The 13385-nt window shown below is 44.3% G+C and overlaps 10 non-coding genes across 10 annotated transcripts; all 10 read right to left on the bottom strand.

Annotated features, from left to right (window-relative positions):
• Positions 1-804: 804 nt before the first annotated feature.
• Positions 805-995, bottom strand: LOC141149153 (U2 spliceosomal RNA). Its single transcript, XR_012245462.1, has one exon. It is a non-coding gene; the product is annotated as a U2 spliceosomal RNA (small nuclear RNA).
• Positions 996-2110: 1115 nt separating this feature from the next.
• LOC141149152 (U2 spliceosomal RNA) lies at positions 2111-2301 on the bottom strand. The gene has a single exon (XR_012245461.1). It is a non-coding gene; the product is annotated as a U2 spliceosomal RNA (small nuclear RNA).
• Positions 2302-3416: 1115 nt separating this feature from the next.
• LOC141149151 (U2 spliceosomal RNA) lies at positions 3417-3607 on the bottom strand. The gene has a single exon (XR_012245460.1). It is a non-coding gene; the product is annotated as a U2 spliceosomal RNA (small nuclear RNA).
• Positions 3608-4722: 1115 nt separating this feature from the next.
• LOC141149150 (U2 spliceosomal RNA) lies at positions 4723-4913 on the bottom strand. Its single transcript, XR_012245459.1, has one exon. It is a non-coding gene; the product is annotated as a U2 spliceosomal RNA (small nuclear RNA).
• Positions 4914-6028: 1115 nt separating this feature from the next.
• LOC141149149 (U2 spliceosomal RNA) lies at positions 6029-6219 on the bottom strand. The gene has a single exon (XR_012245458.1). It is a non-coding gene; the product is annotated as a U2 spliceosomal RNA (small nuclear RNA).
• Positions 6220-7334: 1115 nt separating this feature from the next.
• LOC141150160 (U2 spliceosomal RNA) lies at positions 7335-7525 on the bottom strand. Its single transcript, XR_012246428.1, has one exon. It is a non-coding gene; the product is annotated as a U2 spliceosomal RNA (small nuclear RNA).
• Positions 7526-8640: 1115 nt separating this feature from the next.
• LOC141149148 (U2 spliceosomal RNA) lies at positions 8641-8831 on the bottom strand. The gene has a single exon (XR_012245457.1). It is a non-coding gene; the product is annotated as a U2 spliceosomal RNA (small nuclear RNA).
• A 1115-nt stretch (positions 8832-9946) lies between these two features.
• LOC141149147 (U2 spliceosomal RNA) lies at positions 9947-10137 on the bottom strand. The gene has a single exon (XR_012245456.1). It is a non-coding gene; the product is annotated as a U2 spliceosomal RNA (small nuclear RNA).
• A 1115-nt stretch (positions 10138-11252) lies between these two features.
• LOC141150159 (U2 spliceosomal RNA) lies at positions 11253-11443 on the bottom strand. The gene has a single exon (XR_012246427.1). It is a non-coding gene; the product is annotated as a U2 spliceosomal RNA (small nuclear RNA).
• Positions 11444-12558: 1115 nt separating this feature from the next.
• Positions 12559-12748, bottom strand: LOC141150530 (U2 spliceosomal RNA). The gene has a single exon (XR_012246707.1). It is a non-coding gene; the product is annotated as a U2 spliceosomal RNA (small nuclear RNA).
• Between the last annotated feature and the right edge of the window lie 637 nt (positions 12749-13385).

The raw sequence follows: 13385 nt of genomic DNA, 5'->3' as shown, positions 1-13385 counted from the left end.
TTACATACCTCTCCTGCTGCTGCTGCTGCTGGCTGTCCAGCAGCAGACTGAAGGTGGCTGCTGCTGTGCACAGGTATATAAAGGCTCAGAGCCTATTATGACACGCGCAGCCAGCGTTCCATTGCCACATTCCATCTACTGCAGGCAGGATACCTGGCTGGCTGAATGTCGCTGAGAAGCTCACAGAGACCGCCATAAGCAACAGTTTAACAGAATGCCACAGACTAATCAACCAAACTTTTTGGGTTGGGTTCTCTTTTATAGTCTGCAGGCATTAAATGAAAGAAGTCAGTGTTCCAGCAGAAGGAGACAACGTTTCAGAAAAGGCATTGTAGCAAACCAAAAAAGAAATTTTAAGCGCAGCAGAGTAACCAGCGCACATACCTGTTAGCTCAGGTGAGTTTAAAAGGCTGCTGTTGATAACAAGGGCATTTGCTAAATAGATGGTGTGTGTGCAACAATATACTGAAAGGTCAATTATATTGTGCAGCTTATCTCACCACCTGTAGTTATTTAGGTGAAAGCTCCAAAATGCTTGCCTAATATGTCTGTTTATCCAAAAGGAAGTAAAAAGGGAGAGCTAGAAAGATAGCATTGCATCACATTACATGGCAATGCAATGCACAGTTGCTGAAGTTGAACCAAAATGAGCTTGTAATCTGGCTTCTGCAACTTTGAACATGAAAAATCCAATGAGAAGAAGAAAAGCAAAGCCAAAGAGTCCATCCCAAAATCCGACAAACAAGCAAAATGAACAAAAAACATTGAATTCAATTCTTTCTGATTTTAGAAACTGCATTAAAGAAGGGGTGCACCGGTCCTGGAGATACTGCAATACCAGGTCAATGCGTGGAGTGGACAGAGCAAGCTCTTTTTCCATCTCCCTGTTCTAAAAATCCATTTAATATATGGTCCCCAGATAGGGGACGTATCAGATATTAAACTGATAAGAACAGATACTACACTTGATCTTAGCCAAAAGGCCGAGAAGCGATAACCAGAATTGGTTTCAAACTACGGAGCCACCCAAGGATCCTGAAAAGTCCATTTGTGGAGATGAGCTCCTGGACTCCCGTTAAGAAGACATGTTGTCAACCTCTAGATCCCTTACATGCCTGCACTTTTCGGCTTGCTGCTGCTGCAATCCACGCGTTTTAGATCTGCATAACTCCACCTCTTTAAACACAGCACCTTCACCCCCTGCTGTTCCCACCCGCCTCAACACCGATGGAAGGGAGGAGAACCAATTAAGGCGGGGGGTGGGGTGGAACGAGCAGCTGTCTACCCTTAGCAGGAGGGCTCCTGATTACATACCTCTCCTGCTGCTGCTGCTGCTGGCTGTCCAGCAGCAGACTGAAGGTGGCTGCTGCTGTGCAGAGGTATATAAAGGTTCAGAGCCTATTATGACACGCGCAGCCAGCGTTCCATTGCCACATTCCATCTACTGCAGGCAGGATACCTGGCTGGCTGAATGTCGCTGAGAAGCTCACAGAGACCGCCATAAGCAACAGTTTAACAGAATGCCACAGACTAATCAACCAAACTTTTTGGGTTGGGTTCTCTTTTATAGTCTGCAGGCATTAAATGAAAGAAGTCAGTGTTCCAGCAGAAGGAGACAACGTTTCAGAAAAGGCATTGTAGCAAACCAAAAAAGAAATTTTAAGCGCAGCAGAGTAACCAGCGCACATACCTGTTAGCTCAGGTGAGTTTAAAAGGCTGCTGTTGATAACAAGGGCATTTGCTAAATAGATGGTGTGTGTGCAACAATATACTGAAAGGTCAATTATATTGTGCAGCTTATCTCACCACCTGTAGTTATTTAGGTGAAAGCTCCAAAATGCTTGCCTAATATGTCTGTTTATCCAAAAGGAAGTAAAAAGGGAGAGCTAGAAAGATAGCATTGCATCACATTAAATGGCAATGCAATGCACAGTTGCTGAAGTTGAACCAAAATGAGCTTGTAATCTGGCTTCTGCAACTTTGAACATGAAAAATCCAATGAGGAGAAGAAAAGCAAAGCCAAAGAGTCCATCCCAAAATCCGACAAACAAGCAAAATGAACAAAAAACATTGAATTCAATTCTTTCTGATTTTAGAAACTGCATTAAAGAAGGGGTGCACCGGTCCTGGAGATACTGCAATACCAGGTCAATGCGTGGAGTGGACAGAGCAAGCTCTTTTTCCATCTCCCTGTTCTAAAAATCCATTTAATATATGGTCCCCAGATAGGGGACGTATCAGATATTAAACTGATAAGAACAGATACTACACTTGATCTTAGCCAAAAGGCCGAGAAGCGATAACGAGAATTGGTTTCAAACTACGGAGCCACCCAAGGATCCTGAAAAGTCCATTTGTGGAGATGAGCTCCTGGACTCCCGTTAAGAAGACATGTTGTCAACCTCTAGATCCCTTACATGCCTGCACTTTTCGGCTTGCTGCTGCTGCAATCCACGCGTTTTAGATCTGCATAACTCCACCTCTTTAAACACAGCACCTTCACCCCCTGCTGTTCCCACCCGCCTCAACACCGTTGGAAGGGAGGAGAACCAATTAAGGCGGGGGGTGGGGTGGAACGAGCAGCTGTCTACCCTTAGCAGGAGGGCTCCTGATTACATACCTCTCCTGCTGCTGCTGCTGCTGGCTGTCCAGCAGCAGACTGAAGGTGGCTGCTGCTGTGCACAGGTATATAAAGGCTCAGAGCCTATTATGACACGCGCAGCCAGCGTTCCATTGCCACATTCCATCTACTGCAGGCAGGATACCTGGCTGGCTGAATGTCGCTGAGAAGCTCACAGAGACCGCCATAAGCAACAGTTTAACAGAATGCCACAGACTAATCAACCAAACTTTTTGGGTTGGGTTCTCTTTTATAGTCTGCAGGCATTAAATGAAAGAAGTCAGTGTTCCAGCAGAAGGAGACAACGTTTCAGAAAAGGCATTGTAGCAAACCAAAAAAGAAATTTTAAGCGCAGCAGAGTAACCAGCGCACATACCTGTTAGCTCAGGTGAGTTTAAAAGGCTGCTGTTGATAACAAGGGCATTTGCTAAATAGATGGTGTGTGTGCAACAATATACTGAAAGGTCAATTATATTGTGCAGCTTATCTCACCACCTGTAGTTATTTAGGTGAAAGCTCCAAAATGCTTGCCTAATATGTCTGTATATCCAAAAGGAAGTAAAAAGGGAGAGCTAGAAAGATAGCATTGCATCACATTACATGGCAATGCAATGCACAGTTGCTGAAGTTGAACCAAAATGAGCTTGTAATCTGGCTTCTGCAACTTTGAACATGAAAAATCCAATGAGGAGAAGAAAAGCAAAGCCAAAGAGTCCATCCCAAAATCCGACAAACAAGCAAAATGAACAAAAAACATTGAATTCAATTCTTTCTGATTTTAGAAACTGCATTAAAGAAGGGGTGCACCGGTCCTGGAGATACTGCAATACCAGGTCAATGCGTGGAGTGGACAGAGCAAGCTCTTTTTCCATCTCCCTGTTCTAAAAATCCATTTAATATATGGTCCCCAGATAGGGGACGTATCAGATATTAAACTGATAAGAACAGATACTACACTTGATCTTAGCCAAAAGGCCGAGAAGCGATAACGAGAATTGGTTTCAAACTACGGAGCCACCCAAGGATCCTGAAAAGTCCATTTGTGGAGATGAGCTCCTGGACTCCCGTTAAGAAGACATGTTGTCAACCTCTAGATCCCTTACATGCCTGCACTTTTCGGCTTGCTGCTGCTGCAATCCACGCGTTTTAGATCTGCATAACTCCACCTCTTTAAACACAGCACCTTCACCCCCTGCTGTTCCCACCCGCCTCAACACCGTTGGAAGGGAGGAGAACCAATTAAGGCGGGGGGTGGGGTGGAACGAGCAGCTGTCTACCCTTAGCAGGAGGGCTCCTGATTACATACCTCTCCTGCTGCTGCTGCTGCTGGCTGTCCAGCAGCAGACTGAAGGTGGCTGCTGCTGTGCACAGGTATATAAAGGCTCAGAGCCTATTATGACACGCGCAGCCAGCGTTCCATTGCCACATTCCATCTACTGCAGGCAGGATACCTGGCTGGCTGAATGTCGCTGAGAAGCTCACAGAGACCGCCATAAGCAACAGTTTAACAGAATGCCACAGACTAATCAACCAAACTTTTTGGGTTGGGTTCTCTTTTATAGTCTGCAGGCATTAAATGAAAGAAGTCAGTGTTCCAGCAGAAGGAGACAACGTTTCAGAAAAGGCATTGTAGCAAACCAAAAAAGAAATTTTAAGCGCAGCAGAGTAACCAGCGCACATACCTGTTAGCTCAGGTGAGTTTAAAAGGCTGCTGTTGATAACAAGGGCATTTGCTAAATAGATGGTGTGTGTGCAACAATATACTGAAAGGTCAATTATATTGTGCAGCTTATCTCACCACCTGTAGTTATTTAGGTGAAAGCTCCAAAATGCTTGCCTAATATGTCTGTTTATCCAAAAGGAAGTAAAAAGGGAGAGCTAGAAAGATAGCATTGCATCACATTACATGGCAATGCAATGCACAGTTGCTGAAGTTGAACCAAAATGAGCTTGTAATCTGGCTTCTGCAACTTTGAACATGAAAAATCCAATGAGGAGAAGAAAAGCAAAGCCAAAGAGTCCATCCCAAAATCCGACAAACAAGCAAAATGAACAAAAAACATTGAATTCAATTCTTTCTGATTTTAGAAACTGCATTAAAGAAGGGGTGCACCGGTCCTGGAGATACTGCAATACCAGGTCAATGCGTGGAGTGGACAGAGCAAGCTCTTTTTCCATCTCCCTGTTCTAAAAATCCATTTAATATATGGTCCCCAGATAGGGGACGTATCAGATATTAAACTGATAAGAACAGATACTACACTTGATCTTAGCCAAAAGGCCGAGAAGCGATAACCAGAATTGGTTTCAAACTACGGAGCCACCCAAGGATCCTGAAAAGTCCATTTGTGGAGATGAGCTCCTGGACTCCCGTTAAGAAGACATGTTGTCAACCTCTAGATCCCTTACATGCCTGCACTTTTCGGCTTGCTGCTGCTGCAATCCACGCGTTTTAGATCTGCATAACTCCACCTCTTTAAACACAGCACCTTCACCCCCTGCTGTTCCCACCCGCCTCAACACCGTTGGAAGGGAGGAGAACCAATTAAAGCGGGGGGTGGGGTGGAACGAGCAGCTGTCTACCCTTAGCAGGAGGGCTCCTGATTACATACCTCTCCTGCTGCTGCTGCTGCTGGCTGTCCAGCAGCAGACTGAAGGTGGCTGCTGCTGTGCACAGGTATATAATGTCTCAGAGCCTATTATGACACGCGCAGCCAGCGTTCCATTGCCACATTCCATCTACTGCAGGCAGGATACCTGGCTGGCTGAATGTCGCTGAGAAGCTCACAGAGACCGCCATAAGCAACAGTTTAACAGAATGCCACAGACTAATCAACCAAACTTTTTGGGTTGGGTTCTCTTTTATAGTCTGCAGGCATTAAATGAAAGAAGTCAGTGTTCCAGCAGAAGGAGACAACGTTTCAGAAAAGGCATTGTAGCAAACCAAAAAAGAAATTTTAAGCGCAGCAGAGTAACCAGCGCACATACCTGTTAGCTCAGGTGAGTTTAAAAGGCTGCTGTTGATAACAAGGGCATTTGCTAAATAGATGGTGTGTGTGCAACAATATACTGAAAGGTCAATTATATTGTGCAGCTTATCTCACCACCTGTAGTTATTTAGGTGAAAGCTCCAAAATGCTTGCCTAATATGTCTGTTTATCCAAAAGGAAGTAAAAAGGGAGAGCTAGAAAGATAGCATTGCATCACATTACATGGCAATGCAATGCACAGTTGCTGAAGTTGAACCAAAATGAGCTTGTAATCTGGCTTCTGCAACTTTGAACATGAAAAATCCAATGAGGAGAAGAAAAGCAAAGCCAAAGAGTCCATCCCAAAATCCGACAAACAAGCAAAATGAACAAAAAACATTGAATTCAATTCTTTCTGATTTTAGAAACTGCATTAAAGAAGGGGTGCACCGGTCCTGGAGATACTGCAATACCAGGTCAATGCGTGGAGTGGACAGAGCAAGCTCTTTTTCCATCTCCCTGTTCTAAAAATCCATTTAATATATGGTCCCCAGATAGGGGACGTATCAGATATTAAACTGATAAGAACAGATACTACACTTGATCTTAGCCAAAAGGCCGAGAAGCGATAACCAGAATTGGTTTCAAACTACGGAGCCACCCAAGGATCCTGAAAAGTCCATTTGTGGAGATGAGCTCCTGGACTCCCGTTAAGAAGACATGTTGTCAACCTCTAGATCCCTTACATGCCTGCACTTTTCGGCTTGCTGCTGCTGCAATCCACGCGTTTTAGATCTGCATAACTCCACCTCTTTAAACACAGCACCTTCACCCCCTGCTGTTCCCACCCGCCTCAACACCGTTGGAAGGGAGGAGAACCAATTAAAGCGGGGGGTGGGGTGGAACGAGCAGCTGTCTACCCTTAGCAGGAGGGCTCCTGATTACATACCTCTCCTGCTGCTGCTGCTGCTGGCTGTCCAGCAGCAGACTGAAGGTGGCTGCTGCTGTGCACAGGTATATAAAGGCTCAGAGCCTATTATGACACGCGCAGCCAGCGTTCCATTGCCACATTCCATCTACTGCAGGCAGGATACCTGGCTGGCTGAATGTCGCTGAGAAGCTCACAGAGACCGCCATAAGCAACAGTTTAACAGAATGCCACAGACTAATCAACCAAACTTTTTGGGTTGGGTTCTCTTTTATAGTCTGCAGGCATTAAATGAAAGAAGTCAGTGTTCCAGCAGAAGGAGACAACGTTTCAGAAAAGGCATTGTAGCAAACCAAAAAAGAAATTTTAAGCGCAGCAGAGTAACCAGCGCACATACCTGTTAGCTCAGGTGAGTTTAAAAGGCTGCTGTTGATAACAAGGGCATTTGCTAAATAGATGGTGTGTGTGCAACAATATACTGAAAGGTCAATTATATTGTGCAGCTTATCTCACCACCTGTAGTTATTTAGGTGAAAGCTCCAAAATGCTTGCCTAATATGTCTGTTTATCCAAAAGGAAGTAAAAAGAGAGAGCTAGAAAGATAGCATTGCATCACATTACATGGCAATGCAATGCACAGTTGCTGAAGTTGAACCAAAATGAGCTTGTAATCTGGCTTCTGCAACTTTGAACATGAAAAATCCAATGAGGAGAAGAAAAGCAAAGCCAAAGAGTCCATCCCAAAATCCGACAAACAAGCAAAATGAACAAAAAACATTGAATTCAATTCTTTCTGATTTTAGAAACTGCATTAAAGAAGGGGTGCACCGGTCCTGGAGATACTGCAATACCAGGTCAATGCGTGGAGTGGACAGAGCAAGCTCTTTTTCCATCTCCCTGTTCTAAAAATCCATTTAATATATGGTCCCCAGATAGGGGACGTATCAGATATTAAACTGATAAGAACAGATACTACACTTGATTTTAATCAAAAGGCCGAGAAGCGATAACCAGAATTGGTTTCAAACTACGGAGCCACCCAAGGATCCTGAAAAGTCCATTTGTGGAGATGAGCTCCTGGACTCCCGTTAAGAAGACATGTTGTCAACCTCTAGATCCCTTACATGCCTGCACTTTTCGGCTTGCTGCTGCTGCAATCCACGCGTTTTAGATCTGCATAACTCCACCTCTTTAAACACAGCACCTTCACCCCCTGCTGTTCCCACCCGCCTCAACACCGTTGGAAGGGAGGAGAACCAATTAAGGCGGGGGGTGGGGTGGAACGAGCAGCTGTCTACCCTTAGCAGGAGGGCTCCTGATTACATACCTCTCCTGCTGCTGCTGCTGCTGGCTGTCCAGCAGCAGACTGAAGGTGGCTGCTGCTGTGCACAGGTATATAAAGGCTCAGAGCCTATTATGACACGCGCAGCCAGCGTTCCATTGCCACATTCCATCTACTGCAGGCAGGATACCTGGCTGGCTGAATGTCGCTGAGAAGCTGACAGAGACCGCCATAAGCAACAGTTTAACAGAATGCCACAGACTAATCAACCAAACTTTTTGGGTTGGGTTCTCTTTTATAGTCTGCAGGCATTAAATGAAAGAAGTCAGTGTTCCAGCAGAAGGAGACAACGTTTCAGAAAAGGCATTGTAGCAAACCAAAAAAGAAATTTTAAGCGCAGCAGAGTAACCAGCGCACATACCTGTTAGCTCAGGTGAGTTTAAAAGGCTGCTGTTGATAACAAGGGCATTTGCTAAATAGATGGTGTGTGTGCAACAATATACTGAAAGGTCAATTATATTGTGCAGCTTATCTCACCACCTGTAGTTATTTAGGTGAAAGCTCCAAAATGCTTGCCTAATATGTCTGTTTATCCAAAAGGAAGTAAAAAGGGAGAGCTAGAAAGATAGCATTGCATCACATTACATGGCAATGCAATGCACAGTTGCTGAAGTTGAACCAAAATGAGCTTGTAATCTGGCTTCTGCAACTTTGAACATGAAAAATCCAATGAGGAGAAGAAAAGCAAAGCCAAAGAGTCCATCCCAAAATCCGACAAACAAGCAAAATGAACAAAAAACATTGAATTCAATTCTTTCTGATTTTAGAAACTGCATTAAAGAAGGGGTGCACCGGTCCTGGAGATACTGCAATACCAGGTCAATGCGTGGAGTGGACAGAGCAAGCTCTTTTTCCATCTCCCTGTTCTAAAAATCCATTTAATATATGGTCCCCAGATAGGGGACGTATCAGATATTAAACTGATAAGAACAGATACTACACTTGATCTTAGCCAAAAGGCCGAGAAGCGATAACCAGAATTGGTTTCAAACTACGGAGCCACCCAAGGATCCTGAAAAGTCCATTTGTGGAGATGAGCTCCTGGACTCCCGTTAAGAAGACATGTTGTCAACCTCTAGATCCCTTACATGCCTGCACTTTTCGGCTTGCTGCTGCTGCAATCCACGCGTTTTAGATCTGCATAACTCCACCTCTTTAAACACAGCACCTTCACCCCCTGCTGTTCCCACCCGCCTCAACACCGTTGGAAGGGAGGAGAACCAATTAAAGCGGGGGGTGGGGTGGAACGAGCAGCTGTCTACCCTTAGCAGGAGGGCTCCTGATTACATACCTCTCCTGCTGCTGCTGCTGCTGGCTGTCCAGCAGCAGACTGAAGGTGGCTGCTGCTGTGCACAGGTATATAATGTCTCAGAGCCTATTATGACACGCGCAGCCAGCGTTCCATTGCCACATTCCATCTACTGCAGGCAGGATACCTGGCTGGCTGAATGTCGCTGAGAAGCTCACAGAGACCGCCATAAGCAACAGTTTAACAGAATGCCACAGACTAATCAACCAAACTTTTTGGGTTGGGTTCTCTTTTATAGTCTGCAGGCATTAAATGAAAGAAGTCAGTGTTCCAGCAGAAGGAGACAACGTTTCAGAAAAGGCATTGTAGCAAACCAAAAAAGAAATTTTAAGCGCAGCAGAGTAACCAGCGCACATACCTGTTAGCTCAGGTGAGTTTAAAAGGCTGCTGTTGATAACAAGGGCATTTGCTAAATAGATGGTGTGTGTGCAACAATATACTGAAAGGTCAATTATATTGTGCAGCTTATCTCACCACCTGTAGTTATTTAGGTGAAAGCTCCAAAATGCTTGCCTAATATGTCTGTTTATCCAAAAGGAAGTAAAAAGGGAGAGCTAGAAAGATAGCATTGCATCACATTACATGGCAATGCAATGCACAGTTGCTGAAGTTGAACCAAAATGAGCTTGTAATCTGGCTTCTGCAACTTTGAACATGAAAAATCCAATGAGGAGAAGAAAAGCAAAGCCAAAGAGTCCATCCCAAAATCCGACAAACAAGCAAAATGAACAAAAAACATTGAATTCAATTCTTTCTGATTTTAGAAACTGCATTAAAGAAGGGGTGCACCGGTCCTGGAGATACTGCAATACCAGGTCAATGCGTGGAGTGGACAGAGCAAGCTCTTTTTCCATCTCCCTGTTCTAAAAATCCATTTAATATATGGTCCCCAGATAGGGGACGTATCAGATATTAAACTGATAAGAACAGATACTACACTTGATCTTAGCCAAAAGGCCGAGAAGCGATAACCAGAATTGGTTTCAAACTACGGAGCCACCCAAGGATCCTGAAAAGTCCATTTGTGGAGATGAGCTCCTGGACTCCCGTTAAGAAGACATGTTGTCAACCTCTAGATCCCTTACATGCCTGCACTTTTCGGCTTGCTGCTGCTGCAATCCACGCGTTTTAGATCTGCATAACTCCACCTCTTTAAACACAGCACCTTCACCCCCTGCTGTTCCCACCCGCCTCAACACCGTTGGAAGGGAGGAGAACCAATTAAAGCGGGGGGTGGGGTGGAACGAGCAGCTGTCTACCCTTAGCAGGAGGGCTCCTGATTACATACCTCTCCTGCTGCTGCTGCTGCTGGCTGTCCAGCAGCAGACTGAAGGTGGCTGCTGCTGTGCACAGGTATATAAAGGCTCAGAGCCTATTATGACACGCGCAGCCAGCGTTCCATTGCCACATTCCATCTACTGCAGGCAGGATACCTGGCTGGCTGAATGTCGCTGAGAAGCTCACAGAGACCGCCATAAGCAACAGTTTAACAGAATGCCACAGACTAATCAACCAAACTTTTTGGGTTGGGTTCTCTTTTATAGTCTGCAGGCATTAAATGAAAGAAGTCAGTGTTCCAGCAGAAGGAGACAACGTTTCAGAAAAGGCATTGTAGCAAACCAAAAAAGAAATTTTAAGCGCAGCAGAGTAACCAGCGCACATACCTGTTAGCTCAGGTGAGTTTAAAAGGCTGCTGTTGATAACAAGGGCATTTGCTAAATAGATGGTGTGTGTGCAACAATATACTGAAAGGTCAATTATATTGTGCAGCTTATCTCACCACCTGTAGTTATTTAGGTGAAAGCTCCAAAATGCTTGCCTAATATGTCTGTTTATCCAAAAGGAAGTAAAAAGAGAGAGCTAGAAAGATAGCATTGCATCACATTACATGGCAATGCAATGCACAGTTGCTGAAGTTGAACCAAAATGAGCTTGTAATCTGGCTTCTGCAACTTTGAACATGAAAAATCCAATGAGGAGAAGAAAAGCAAAGCCAAAGAGTCCATCCCAAAATCCGACAAACAAGCAAAATGAACAAAAAACATTGAATTCAATTCTTTCTGATTTTAGAAACTGCATTAAAGAAGGGGTGCACCGGTCCTGGAGATACTGCAATACCAGGTCAATGCGTGGAGTGGACAGAGCAAGCTCTTTTTCCATCTCCCTGTTCTAAAAATCCATTTAATATATGGTCCCCAGATAGGGGACGTATCAGATATTAAACTGATAAGAACAGATACTACACTTGATTTTAATCAAAAGGCCGAGAAGCGATAACCAGAATTGGTTTCAAACTACGGAGCCACCCAAGGATCCTGAAAAGTCCATTTGTGGAGATGAGCTCCTGGACTCCCGTTAAGAAGACATGTTGTCAACCTCTAGATCCCTTACATGCCTGCACTTTTCGGCTTGCTGCTGCTGCAATCCACGCGTTTTAGATCTGCATAACTCCACCTCTTTAAACACAGCACCTTCACCCCCTGCTGTTCCCACCCGCCTCAACACCGTTGGAAGGGAGGAGAACCAATTAAGGCGGGGGGTGGGGTGGAACGAGCAGCTGTCTACCCTTAGCAGGAGGGCTCCTGATTACATACCTCTCCTGCTGCTGCTGCTGCTGGCTGTCCAGCAGCAGACTGAAGGTGGCTGCTGCTGTGCACAGGTATATAAAGGCTCAGAGCCTATTATGACACGCGCAGCCAGCGTTCCATTGCCACATTCCATCTACTGCAGGCAGGATACCTGGCTGGCTGAATGTCGCTGAGAAGCTGACAGAGACCGCCATAAGCAACAGTTTAACAGAATGCCACAGACTAATCAACCAAACTTTTTGGGTTGGGTTCTCTTTTATAGTCTGCAGGCATTAAATGAAAGAAGTCAGTGTTCCAGCAGAAGGAGACAACGTTTCAGAAAAGGCATTGTAGCAAACCAAAAAAGAAATTTTAAGCGCAGCAGAGTAACCAGCGCACATACCTGTTAGCTCAGGTGAGTTTAAAAGGCTGCTGTTGATAACAAGGGCATTTGCTAAATAGATGGTGTGTGTGCAACAATATACTGAAAGGTCAATTATATTGTGCAGCTTATCTCACCACCTGTAGTTATTTAGGTGAAAGCTCCAAAATGCTTGCCTAATATGTCTGTTTATCCAAAAGGAAGTAAAAAGGGAGAGCTAGAAAGATAGCATTGCATCACATTACATGGCAATGCAATGCACAGTTGCTGAAGTTGAACCAAAATGAGCTTGTAATCTGGCTTCTGCAACTTTGAACATGAAAAATCCAATGAGGAGAAGAAAAGCAAAGCCAAAGAGTCCATCCCAAAATCCGACAAACAAGCAAAATGAACAAAAAACATTGAATTCAATTCTTTCTGATTTTAGAAACTGCATTAAAGAAGGGTTGCACCGGTCCTGGAGATACTGCAATACCAGGTCAATGCGTGGAGTGGACAGAGCAAGCTCTTTTTCCATCTCCCTGTTCTAAAAATCCATTTAATATATGGTCCCCAGATAGGGGACGTATCAGATATTAAACTGATAAGAACAGATCAGGTTTCAACATATTTTATTAAGTGCGTAAAAGATGGTTTACAATCAAAAACAACAACACAAACAGTACATTATTAAAACACAGAATTCCACCCATAAAAAACCCCATATACGATTGGCATCCCTTCTCCCAATACATTTGACATCCCTCAAGTAATAAATATACATCTGGCTAAAAGCAATTTTAAGACAATCCTTCACAGAAATAGCATCACGTTTAAAAAGTAAAATATTGCGTGCCTTCCAAAGGGCGTCTTTAAAACAGTTAATCATACACCAACATATACAATACTGTTGAGGGGTCGGACATTTAAAAAGGCCATATAAAACATATTCATGGTTAAAATCTCTTAAACCGCAAGTCCATTTTAAAAGAATCCCAACTTTGTGCCAAAGTTCCTGTGCAAATGGGCAATTCCACATAAGGTGCAAGGTGGTTTCGTCATAAACACATGAGTCTCTGGGGCATTTTGCTCTGGCCACCAGGCCTCTCCTGTGTTGAAACTCTCTGGTGGGGAGGCACTGGTGGACCACCATCCATGCGATATCCTTATGTCCATTTGCTAAGAATTTCCCGAAGACATTCTTCCAAACTTGCTTCGATCTCTCTTCTGAGAAATTTACTATGGGGGTCACATCTTCATTCCTCCTCAGAAAAGATAAAAGCTTCTTG

The sequence above is a fragment of the Phyllobates terribilis genome, unplaced genomic scaffold, assembly GCF_046119375.1.
Source record: "Phyllobates terribilis strain yellow unplaced genomic scaffold, ASM4611937v1 Scaffold_5__5_contigs__length_657084704, whole genome shotgun sequence".
NCBI lineage: Eukaryota > Metazoa > Chordata > Amphibia > Anura > Dendrobatidae > Phyllobates > Phyllobates terribilis.
Note: the sequence above shows the minus strand (reverse complement) of the source record. Positions and strands in the feature narration are given on the sequence as shown.